Below are 12547 nucleotides of genomic sequence, written 5' to 3' on the forward strand. Positions count from 1 at the left end.
GCCTCTGCAGTCTGCATCGGGTCTTGGCACCCTTTCACGGAGCGGATGCCACGCACGGCATCCGCTCGTGTGAAACAGCCCTAAGACTTGCATGTGAAACGCTGGTCTTTAGTAAAAGATCCACTGTGTGCAAAAAATGCAAGCACCTAATTTTGTTTTTTACTTTTCAATGGATTGTCTGACTGCGGGCACCCCCACGATAAACTGTTTGAAGAGAATGCAGCGCTCGTGCGAACACCTGCTCGCCGTCCACATGGCGGCAGTGAGCAGGTGTAATTACAGCTCCTCCGCCCCATTCACTTCAGTAGGACAGCTCCTATAAAAGTGAAGCAGATAAACAGAAGAAGGCAGCGCTCGCTTTAAACAGCTGATCGGTGGGGTGCCAGCAGTCAAAAACCCTTTTGAGTGTGTAATTATTATTAGGTTATGTCCGTATTTTAAGGGCCTCATGCGCCGCCCGTGCCGTGCATTGGTAGAACTGCTTTAGTAGCCCATAGCAACCAATCAGACCTCACAGTTCATTTCTCTGAAAAAATGAAGGCTTAGCTCTGATTGGTTGCTATGGGCAACTAAGACCGTTTTACTCTTAGGCAGTTTTTATAAATGAGGCCCCTGAGGTCAGATCAGGTGGGAGAGTATGCCTGGACCGTCGCTTTAAGAATCTGCATCATTGGAGAAACCAAGCTGATTTCACGAAGTTTTATTGCGGGCGGGTGGCTGCATTTTAGGGTCTGTTTTCAGCTGATTAACACCCAGGGGCACATTTATTAAGTGACTATTTTAGCCTAAAAATAGTCGCAATACCCCTTTTTAACTGGCCGTGCGACAATATTTAGTCGCAAGGCTGGTTTTACACCATGTTTGCCAGTTGTGAGGGACAGGGGCATGTTGGACGCCGGGACTCCAAGCCCGCCAAATTTACTAACTCTTACGTGGAAGGACCGCTCTAATTTATTAGAATTTAAAATTAGACGAATCTTGCGTTGGCACAGTGGGTAAACTAAGACTGGCGTAAAAAGCCGGTCTTAGTAAATGTGCCCCCCAGACTTGCTGTGAATCTACTAATCCAAACGTTCTCCGTTGACTCGCTGGGGGGGGGGGGGGTCTGGGTGTTGCAGCTGTAATATGGACAGTATTATGTCCCTCTGACACCAGCTATACGGCGAGAGCTCCTTACGTAGACCAGACTTTGATAATGAGGATAAAATGACCCCCATGCTGTATATTGCTTTAGTACCCGTGTCATTAGGGTGGACAGGTATTGTCGGGGGATGTTTGTTACATGTGATTTACATTTGAATCAGGCTAATTGAATATAAATTACATGACGCCCATATTATACCTATATAACAGGCTGTCCGGTTTATGGAGTAAATGCAGTTTATAGAAGTGCAATTTTAGAAGGGAACTCTATCTGTTTAGACTTTTGCTGTGATGAATGGGATTCCATTTAGGGGTTAGAGATCAATGCACAGGCAGATGTCGGCTGAGAAAAGGAACTGCTGAATATTTAATTATATAGCGGCAGAGCCCCACAGCGCAGTAATAAGGGGCTTATCGAAGAGAATTGCACCAGAAAACCATTGTTCATTGTTTTGGGGGAAAGCTTGGAGATAAGGTTATGGCCATTACAGCTCCCATGATGATTGCCACTCAGCTTTCCCTGCCCCCTGAATGTCAGATTTTCTTATTTATGGGGTAATGCATTCACTTCTTCCATAACTAGCTAAAAAACTACCGTATGTAGATTTTCTGTTCATACGTCTTGCAAAATTGGGTGTGAGCCTGTGTGGGAGCTCCGATATCAGCCATGTTGGTGGTTCCCCAGTTTTCTCCTAAATAAATTACTACAGCTGACCGCACACAATGCTTGCGAATTTCATGCGGAAAAAACGTAGTGTAATACAGCACCAGCAAAGTGTATGAGATCATGTACACTTTGCTTTTTTCTTGGGTACTGAAATTGACCTGCTCTACGGACTTTGAAATCTGCAGCATGCCAGCTGTTGTTGCGTTTTCAGTCTTCAGATTTCGCCCTTTTCAATGGAAGGGTGAGATCTGCATCAAATCCGCATCAAAAACTGCATAAAAAAACACAGCAAAAGTGCAATAAATAGTGCAGATTTATGTGTGTTTTAGGTGTAGATTTCTTGTGGATTTTCTGCACACAAATCTGTACCGTGTGTGCAGTCACCCTAAAGGCGGGTTTACATGTCCCGATGTTACAGCCGATTGTCAGGAAGGAAGCGTTCCTTCCCGACAGTCGGCTGCTCGTTCAGTGAAGGAGAGCGCTGCATTTACATGCAGCAATCTCCTTCACTGTATGAGGATAGGGGATCATACAGAATCATGGTTTCTGGGCAGCAGATCGCTGTTTACACGGCACGATCTGCTGCCCACAAACAATGATTGCATGCATGAACGAGGGGATCGCCCAATGAGCGGACGATCGGCACCAAATTCAGATCGCCAGATTATCGGGAACGAGCATTTGTAGGAACTGTCGTTCCTCATGATCTGTCTGAAAATCGAGCTGTGTAAATTCACCTTAAGGCCTGTATTGCACCAACAGATTTGACCAATTTCTGTCCAATCAGACCAATAGTTGGGGCGTATAACAAAAGATCACTTTTTTCGGCAGATACTAGCCTGCGTTGGTCATCAAGGATGATTTTGCAACGATGATTGTGCAAAATGGTCTGAATCGTATGGCCAGCTTGCAGGCCACCTAACATAGGATAGGTCATCAATATCAGATCCATGGAGGTCCAATACATGTCACCCCCATCTGCTGTTAGCGGCAGCTGTGGTTCTGGAAGTAAGCAGTGTATGCAGCCGGAGCACCATCGCACCATACACTGTTGTGGCTGCTCGCCGGTGGTGAAGATCATTTCCATTCACGTGGTGAAACCCCACGACCCCTGTAGTCAGCTGATTTCCAAAGGAGCCCCCAACGATCTGATTTTGTATATCCAGGAAAGCACATTTAGGCAACCTCATGTCCACTGATTTCTGTACCGGACTGACTGTTGGTAATGCGTTTCATGATCCAATTCTTTATTTCACTCACCAGTGTGTCTGGTGTTTCTAGTAGAAAGCAGCGTGGTCTCATGGAGTAAGATGCCACTCGAAACGTATGGTTGTACAGTAGTTGTTGAGCACTTGTTCTGTGAGTCGTGTCTTACAATTAATCTAGAAATGAGAATTCAGCCAAACATGTCCTTTCTGATACAGAAGATATCCTTATGGATCCTTATCTCATGCACAGATGTCACCAGCTTGTGGCATATGTGCCATAGCTTGTGCGGATCTTACTCCAGATGCTTAAGGCTTGTTTTGTTTTAGATGTGCTGAAATGGTCAGAGTATTATGTTAGGTTAGTGTGCAGTATTGTACAGTTTACTGGGGAGTAAGAAGGGCATTTTCTTTTTTCATAGGTTTGCTAGTTATAGTTGGAAAACTGTTTGCTTCTCTCATAGTTAGACTCGTGTTACGACCTTGAAATAGTCACTAGCTTTTTAACAAAGCTTGCATAAATCGATAGTATGGGTAAACATAAGAAACTTTGTAATATATCTTATCAGAGGAAAATGCCTCTTTCTCTACTTATCAGCCCCCCCCCCCCGCCCCCACTTCCAAATGTACAAGGTGGTCTGTTGGATCACTAAAGAATCGATTACATGTTGACCATAGAACTTTATAGAGGAAGAAGTGAACTGATGGTTCATCTTATTGTCGCAAGACAGAAAATGTTATCTCTGTGGAGAAAGAGGCATATTTCTGTGGTAAGAAATCTGTTAGTTTTTTTGTCCTCTTTGTGTCATCCGTATTCCACGGACACGGCTCAGCTGAAAATAAATTTTTAGAGCATCTGCTACCAATGGTCCGTGAAAAATCACCTACAGAACACAGATGCCATCCATGTTGTGTCAGTGGTTTTTGCTGACCCACAGGCTTCACGGAGCATGTTTAGTCTACACCACGGACCAAAATTGTTTGTCTCCATGGTCCTTCCACAGTCACCGGAAAACCATGATGTGTACACAAACACGTTAAAGTCAATGGGTACGTGTGCTCTCCATGGAGAAGACAGGCAGCACACATCCATCATTCACTGAAATGTGAACGAAGCCTTAGGACTAGTATTGAGCGAACTTGTGGTTTCAAGTTTGGCGTACAAGGTTCGGGTCATAACTTACTACTTAGGACTTTAGAAAAGCAGGTGAATAGTCAATGTGGAAGTGTTATAAGTGTCCATATTGGGCTACCACTATGCTTTCTCACAACCTGAGGTTCTTTCAGAATAATAGGTGGTCTCCAGGCCTTTACGTATGGTCAACGGCTCTCCTCCTCTCCTCGCAGCGTCCTCCTGTTCCTCAAGGTCTTTTGGGTTTATCTAATTATTTGGATGTTTTTGCCTGACAGTTTCTGAAATCCATCTTTAGGTTGTGTGTTTTTCTCTCTCGTTTGCTGCGGCTTCCTTAGTGTTTCCCTTTCTGCTCTCCGCTCACCCCGCAAGGGAAGGGCGAGTGAAAGTTTTCAGGTTGTATTGAATTGACAGGAAAGGAAGTGCTGATGCAAGCTGAAAAATAACAGACCCCGAGCACAAGGCGGGAGGTTATATAATCTAGCGGTAAATCAGATTATTTCCTCCAGTTTCCGTCCTGCAGGGAGCTGTGAATATTTTTTTTCATTGTCAGATTGGCCGTGATTATCAGGTTTGTTAGGAAGTTGCATAAACAGCCATTCCCCATATATATACTTATCCCGTTTTCTCCCAGGACAGTCCCATAATAAATTGGCAGGGATTCCAGATTATTCAGTGCCTGTCATTCAGTCAGCAGATTGCAGGCAGACATTCACAGCAGCCTGTGGAGTTCTGCTGACATGTCTGGGTTAGGCTGGGTTCACATCAGCTCTTCATTTTCCATCCTTCTCATCCACTAGAACAGGCATCCTCAACCTGCGGCCCTCCAGCTGTTGCAAAACTACAACTCCCAGCATGCCCAAACAGCCTACAGGTATCCAGCCTACAGCAGGGCATTGTGGGAGTTGTAGTTTTACAACAGCTGGAGGGCCACAGTTTGAGGATGCCTGCCCTAGAAGAACAGAAAGAAAAAAAAAACGGATCCTGTGACAAAAACGGATTCTGAGCATCCGTTATGAACATTTTGCATTCGTTTTAGCCATTTCTGTCTGAGATCCACTTTTTTTCAAATGTGGCCAGCTGCCACTTATGACAACCACCTTTAAAAATGAAAGTCTGACTGTCAATCGGACGGGCTGGCTTCATCACCACAATGAGTTACCATGAGGACCCAACCAACCCCTCTAAGAAGCTGACAGGAAGGTTTTTTTTGCAGACCGTATACGGAACCATTCATTTCAATGGGTCCGCCAAAAAGAAAAACGGAAGTTTTTCTCTATTTCCGTTCTGCAAAAAATAGAACATGTCCTATTGTGCGCATTACGGAAAAGGATAGTAGTGTTCTATTAGGGGCCAGCTGTTCCGTTCCGCAAAATGCATAATGCACACGGATGTCATCAGTATTTTATGCGGACCGCAAAATACATACGGTCGTGTGCATTAGGCCTTATATTGATGGCCTTTCCTCAGGATAGGTCATCAATATCTGATCGTTACACCTGGCATCCTTGGTGATCAGTTGTTTGAAGAGGCCACGGTGCTCAGTTGAGTGCTGCAGCCTCCTCAGAGCGTACCAAGCACAGCGCCATACATTGTATAGTGGCTGTGCTTGGTATTGCAGCCCAGGCCCATTCACTTGAATGGGACTAAGGTGCAAATAGGCCATGTGACAGATGAACATGACATCATTGGCCTAGAAAGCACCGCAGTCTCTTCAAACAGCTGTGTGACAGGGGTACTGTGTGTAGGACCCCCAGCGATCAGATATCGATAGGCCATCAATATCTAACTGCTGGAAAAACCCCTTTAATGTCTCTAATTTATTATAAGAAGGCATCTCCTTGTTAAAAGGCCCTTTACAGGGGCCGAGAATTGAACAGATCATCGCTAACGAGAGTTCATAGTAACGCTTGTTAGCGACGATCTGGCGATATAAATGCACCGCTGACTACCTGATGAACGAGCGAAACGCAGGTTCATCGGGAAATTGGATCGTTTGTGCAGTACAAAAAATCCTTGTTTCCCGGTAGCAGATTGTGCCGTGTAAACACTATCTCCTGCCGGCAAACAACGTGACAATATGGGGGCGAGTAATGGCACTAGCGATCACTGCTCCCATACTCTGGAGGAGATCGCTGCATGTAAATTCACCGGTCCCCTCCGCTAGCGATCAGTAGATTATCGGGAAGGAACTGCTTGTACATCGTCCGCTTAAAGGGACCTTAAGAAGGCAATACTGATAACATTATATTATGTAACATCGTACAGCAGCCGTATAGTAATGTACCGCCATTTCAGGTTACACTCGTCATGTCAGTCAGCCCAGACGTGCAAGGTGCTTTCTGACGGGGGGCTTGCATTGAGTGGGTGCATTAGTGCTCGCTAGTTCACCAGTAATTACAGCCTCCATTAGATGTCCTCATTATAGACGTCTCAGGGTCTCTTTAAGGGGGGGAGGGTTGTACAAGGTCGCCGCTATTGAAGGGTCTTGTTGTCTGGAATAATCGATGACTCTGGCCGGCCGCGCGGCTTTGTGTTCGGTGAGGGCCATGCCTTCTCTTTGGGGTGTTTCTGGCTTTATGTGATGTAGCACAGTTAGTTATTTTAATTCCATTTCATTTCATGCTTGAGTCGTATCCTCTGCCGTTGTGACCAGAGTTAATTACAGATCTTCTGAGATCACTGGCGTCGACAGAAGGCTTTGTGCTCCGTGTTTCACTTAGTGGACGGCAGCCAAGAGCTGAGCGATGATGTTGTCTGCTTTTGTGTGTTTTCATGGATAATTTTTTTTTTTTATCCATGAAAACACATTTTCATGGATGTTTTAACTTCCCTCGAAGCCTACTTTATGAATTCTCAAGACAAAGGTCAATTCCTAGAGCAGTATTTTATTATCTTACAATGTCTCCTTCTGCTTCTACATCCGCTGCTTTACTTTTCTCTACCTTTCTCTTCAGTAGTACATTCGCTTTCATGTAGCCGTTGTAGTAAAATTGCAGTATACGTTTTTAAAGGGATTTTCCAGTTTGGACAACTCATATCTGTTATATTAGGGCATATGGCTGTAGAAGAAGGGCATTCTGCGTTCAGGACCCTCCTCTATTAGCCAGAGTAATAACCTTTAAAGGGAACCTGTGACAGTGAACATGGTGTCTGAGCTGCAGGCAGCAGGGTATAGAGCAGGAGGAGCTGAGCAGAGTGATATATAGATGTATGGGAAAAGATTCAGTAGAACTTTAATTTAAATTCCTGCTCCTTCTGGGCTTTGAAGTCCAGGAGGCGGAGCTATCAGTGATTGACAGCCTTCCCTCTATGACTGTACAGAGAGACCTGTCAATCACTGATAGGACCGCCTCCTGGACTGCAAAGCCCAGAATGAGCAGGAATTTAAATGAATAAATTATACGTTTTGCAAACATTTTTCCCATAAATCTATGTATCAGTCTGCTCAGCTCCTCCTGCTCTATAACATGCTGCCTGCTTTTATTTCGCGTTTTCATGGTGACGTGTTCCCTTTAATATACTTACCAATGTTTTAGTTAGTAAATTTGGGGCATCGCCCCCAGAAACTCCCCAAGCACACAACACACAATACTATAAGGATAGGTCATCAGTATCAGACTGGCAGTGGTCTGACACCCGGGACCCCCGCCGATCAGCTGTTTAACAAGGAGGCGGCACTCCATGCTAGCACTGCTCGTCATTACTCTACGCGGCGGTGTAGTGTAACTACAAGTACTCGCTCCATTCAAGTGAATGGAGCGAGTACTTGGGATTACACTGCACTTCCGAGAAGAAGTGCAGTGGAATGAAGAGGAAGTGGAGCTCGCACTTTTCAAACAGCTGATCGGCGGGGGTCCCAAGTGTCGGACCCCTGCTGATTAGATATTGATGACCTATCCTGATGATAGGTCGTCAATATAAATAACCAGACATACCCCTTTAACGTTTTGCATGGGGCCCAAGATCTTCAAGCTACAATTCTGCATGTAATACATCATTTGAGGACCAACCATTCCTTTGCCTGGTGACAGCTGCTTGTGGGCTGTAAGATGAGCAGACCTCCCCTCTCCCAAAGCCCACCTTCTCGGGGACCCTTGCAGTGGGAGACTTCTCCTTTGACCTCTAATGCACCTTCCTTTCCACAAGTGACACTGATCCTCCTGTCATGGTTGCTGATGCGAAGTGTCTCTCTCTTTGGTGTCCTTTTGTTGTAGCAAATGCAGGAATTGTTCCTGATGTTCCAGAGTTTGGTAGGAAGTATAATGGGTTGCAGCCTCCAAAAAATCATTATCATTATGATTAGATACAGAGCAATGCTGTAAAGAGCAGAACGAACATGCAGTTTGCCATGGAAAAAATCTTTTGATTGTCAGAAACGGCCATAACGTTGCCCATACATATAAGTATGAATGATACAACGGCCGGGGGGGTCAGTGCATGCAGTGATTTGTGCCATGGAAGCTGGAGAATAACTGCCTATAACTCTCTCTGAGCTGCCCCTTTGCCTGCCTGTAGTAATATCCCAGCTCCAAATTTTGATCATGCTTCTTCATCTTACAATTGAGCCAGGTATTATTTTTATGTGGCCATTATTAGGTATCTCCAGCAGCAGTCTACCTGCAAACCAGATTGTGCACTGACCGATGGCAGTGTGTGCACCAGACTGTGGACTGACTGATGGCCACATATGCACCAAACTGTGGACTGACCAACAGTAGCGTGTGCATGAGACGGCGGACTGACCGGTGGCAGCGTGTGCATGAGACGGCGGACTGACCGGTGGCAGCGTGTGCATGAGACGGCGGACTGACCGGTGGCAGCGTGTGCGTGAGACGGTGGACTGACCGGTGGCAGCGTGTGCATGAGACGGCGGACTGACCGGTGGCAGCGTGTGCATGAGACGGCGGACTGACCGGTGGCAGCGTGTGCATGAGACGGCGGACTGACCGGTGGCAGCGTGTGCATGAGACGGCGGACTGACCGGTGGCAGCGTGTGCATGAGACGGCGGACTGACCGGTGGCAGCGTGTGCATGAGACGGCGGACTGACCGGTGGCAGCGTGTGCATGAGACGGCGGACTGACCGGTGGCAGCGTGTGCATGAGACGGCGGACTGACCGGTGGCAGCGTGTGCATGAGACGGCGGACTGACCGGTGGCAGCGTGTGCATGAGACGGCGGACTGACCGGTGGCAGCGTGTGCATGAGACGGCGGACTGACCGGTGGCAGCGTGTGCATGAGACGGCGGACTGACCGGTGGCAGCGTGTGCATGAGACGGCGGACTGACCGGTGGCAGCGTGTGCATGAGACGGCGGACTGACCGGTGGCAGCGTGTGCATGAGACGGCGGACTGACCGGTGGCAGCGTGTGCATGAGACGGCGGACTGACCGGTGGCAGCGTGTGCATGAGACGGCGGACTGACCGGTGGCAGCGTGTGCATGAGACGGCGGACTGACCGGTGGCAGCGTGTGCATGAGACGGCGGACTGACCGGTGGCAGCGTGTGCATGAGACGGCGGACTGACCACAGCATTTCCGGTCTCTAGACTCTGGCTACCTCCGTCCAGTAGGGGCAGCGCAGGAGCTTACTGCTCTGAGCTTATGGCTGAGCACTTGGATGCACCTGGACTGTATTCCCTTGTGATTTTTAAATTCTTCCCTCCTCGTCATCCTGTAGCCAATGACAGAAGTTGTACGTTAGTCACATGTCCATAACTAATTATCACTTGTATGGCACATGCTTGTGTGGCCCCCGCTTTCAGGATTTCAGGGCAGTGACGAGCTGGACAAAACCCTGTTGCTGCAGTGAATGGTTCTTGGGCAGCCAGCTGCTTCCACCCGCTGCTGAATGCATGGCACTGGACGGCTCCATCCCCCATGACGTATCGGTACTGCAGGGAGGAAGAGCGCGCACACGCTGGCACAGTCTTACAGCAGCAGTGACACCCCCCCCCCCCTTCCCCCAATGCAGCAGCCATCACTTGTGCTTGTAAGGGATAGATAGGGGTCTCCTCTCAGGAAGGCAAAGTAGGATGATGGGGACAGGCAGGAGACTTATTACTTATGCCTTCAATTGAATGGCACTGAGTTGTATTACGAGCATAGTGCCTGGACGGTGGTGGCACTGTGCAGGTAGGTAGCCGCAACCGCTTTATTCTAGCAGTCGTTGAGGTTCCTTCTAAGATTGCATCTCTTGGTCCCTACTTCTAGCTATGCCCCCGTCAGTCTGTATTTCTTCGAGCACCAGTACTTACAGGACCTGTCACCTTTCCTGACCTGTCTGTTATATTAGTTATTTGCATTCCCCATGTAAATATCAATTCTGGAGCATTTAATCTTATGACTCTATGTTGTACCATTCCTTTATTATTCCTCCCAGAAGTTATGAACAAAGTACTAGCATTTTGCAGTGAATGTCCAGATGGATGTTACCAGTTTGGGGCGGCGTGCTGGCAGTGTCAGACCGTGCAGGGACATACCCCTAACTGGTAACACCTATCTGGACAGTCACTACAAAATTCTAGTAATTCTTGTATTACTTCTAGCAGGAATAATAAAGGAAATGCACAACATAGTCATAAGAATAGATGCTCCAGAATTGTTATTACATGGGGAATGCAAGTAGTCACTAAAACAGACACGTGAGGGAGGGGACAGGTCCTCTTTAACCCTTCATTATATTAGGTTGTCCTAAATGTGTCCATAGGATAAAAATACAGGGACCTTCTTTCACCTTTGTCCATTGAGACCATCTTTTTATGTTACTGATCTCTACCTTGCTTTTGTTCATATGTATTAGATTTAATATTACTTAGTAACGTAGTTTATAAGGCCAAAAAAGACATTTGTCCATCCCGTTCGGCCGGTTATCCTGCAAGTTGATCCAGAGGAAGGCAAAAAAAACAACCCTGTGAGGTAGAAGACCCCCCCCCCCCCCCTTCCCCATTGAATTATTTTATTGTACTCACCATCACCACCTCCTCAGGCATAAAGTTCCATAGACTGCTGTTGCTGTAAAGAATCCTTTTCTATTTTTGTGTACAAATTTTCTTTCCTCCAGACGCAGAGGATGTCCGTCTGTCCCCCCCCCCCCCGTCACAGTCCTGGGGATAAATAGATGATGGGAGAGATCTCTGTACTGCCCCCTGATATATTTATACATAGTAATTAGATCTCCCCTCAGTCGTCTTTTTTCTAAAGTGAATAACCCTAATGTTGATAATCTTTCAGGGTACTGTAGTCCACCCATCTCTCCTCTGAACCCTCTCCAGCTCTGCTATGTCTGCCTTGTTCACAGGAGCCCAGAACTGTACACAGTACTCCATGTGTGGTCTGACCAGTGATTTCTAAAGTGGTAGGACTATGTTCTCATCACGGGCATCTATGCCCCTTTTGATGCAACCCATTATCTTATTGGCCTTGGCAGCAGCTGTCTGACACTGGTTTATACAGCTTAGTTTGCTGTTCGCTAAAATTCCTAGGTCCTTTTCCATGTCAGTATTACCCAGTGTTTTACCATTTAGTATGTACGGGTGACTTGCATTATTCCTTCCCATGTGCATAACCTTACATTTGTCAGTGTTAAACCTCATCTGCCACTTCTCTGCCCAAGACTCTAATCTATCCAGATCCCTCTGTAGTAGTATTCTGTCCTCTCCAGTGTTAATTACTTTACACAGTTTAGTGTCATCTGCAAATATTTTACTGTGCAAGCCTTCTACAAGATCATTAATAAATATATTGAAGAGAATAGGGACCAATACTGACCCCCTGAGGTACCCCACTAGTGACAGTGACCCAATCTGGGTGTGTACCATTAATAACCACCCTCTGTTTTCTATCACTGAGCCACTTACCCACGTACAGACATTTTCTCCTAGTCCAAGCATTCTCATTTTAGATTCTAACCTTATATGTGGTACAGTGTCAAATGCTTTGGAGAAGTCCAGATACACGACATCCATTGATTCACTGCTGTCAAGTCTAGAACTTACCTCCTCATAGAAACTGATTAAATTAGTTTGAAATGACCGATCCCTCATGAAGCCATACTGATATGGCATTATTTGCTTATTTTCATTGAGGTGCTCCAAGATGGCATCTCTTAGAAAACATTCAAACAGTTTACCCACGACAGATGTTAAACTTACCGGCCTATAGGTTCCGGGCTCTGTTTTTGGACTCTCTTTTTTGAATATTGGCACCACATTTACTATGCGCCAATCCTGTGGGAAATTCCCTGTCAGTATATAGTCTGTAAATATCTGGCTATGACATTACTTAATTCTGTGTATGCCATCTGGTCCTGACGATTTGTCTATTTTAATCTTTTTAAGAGGCCGCTCTACTTCTTCCTGGGTCAGACAGGGAACTTTTAATGGGGAATTTACTTTTACA

General features: G+C 46.3%; 1 protein-coding gene across 1 annotated transcript in view; it reads left to right on the plus strand.

Annotated features, from left to right (window-relative positions):
- CHN1 (chimerin 1) overlaps positions 1–12547 on the plus strand; it is a 109720-nt gene that overhangs the window by 4632 nt on the left and 92541 nt on the right. The gene's annotated exons all lie outside the window — the stretch shown is intronic.

The sequence above is a fragment of the Bufo gargarizans genome, chromosome 8 (genome assembly GCF_014858855.1).
Source record: "Bufo gargarizans isolate SCDJY-AF-19 chromosome 8, ASM1485885v1, whole genome shotgun sequence".
Lineage (NCBI taxonomy): Eukaryota > Metazoa > Chordata > Amphibia > Anura > Bufonidae > Bufo > Bufo gargarizans.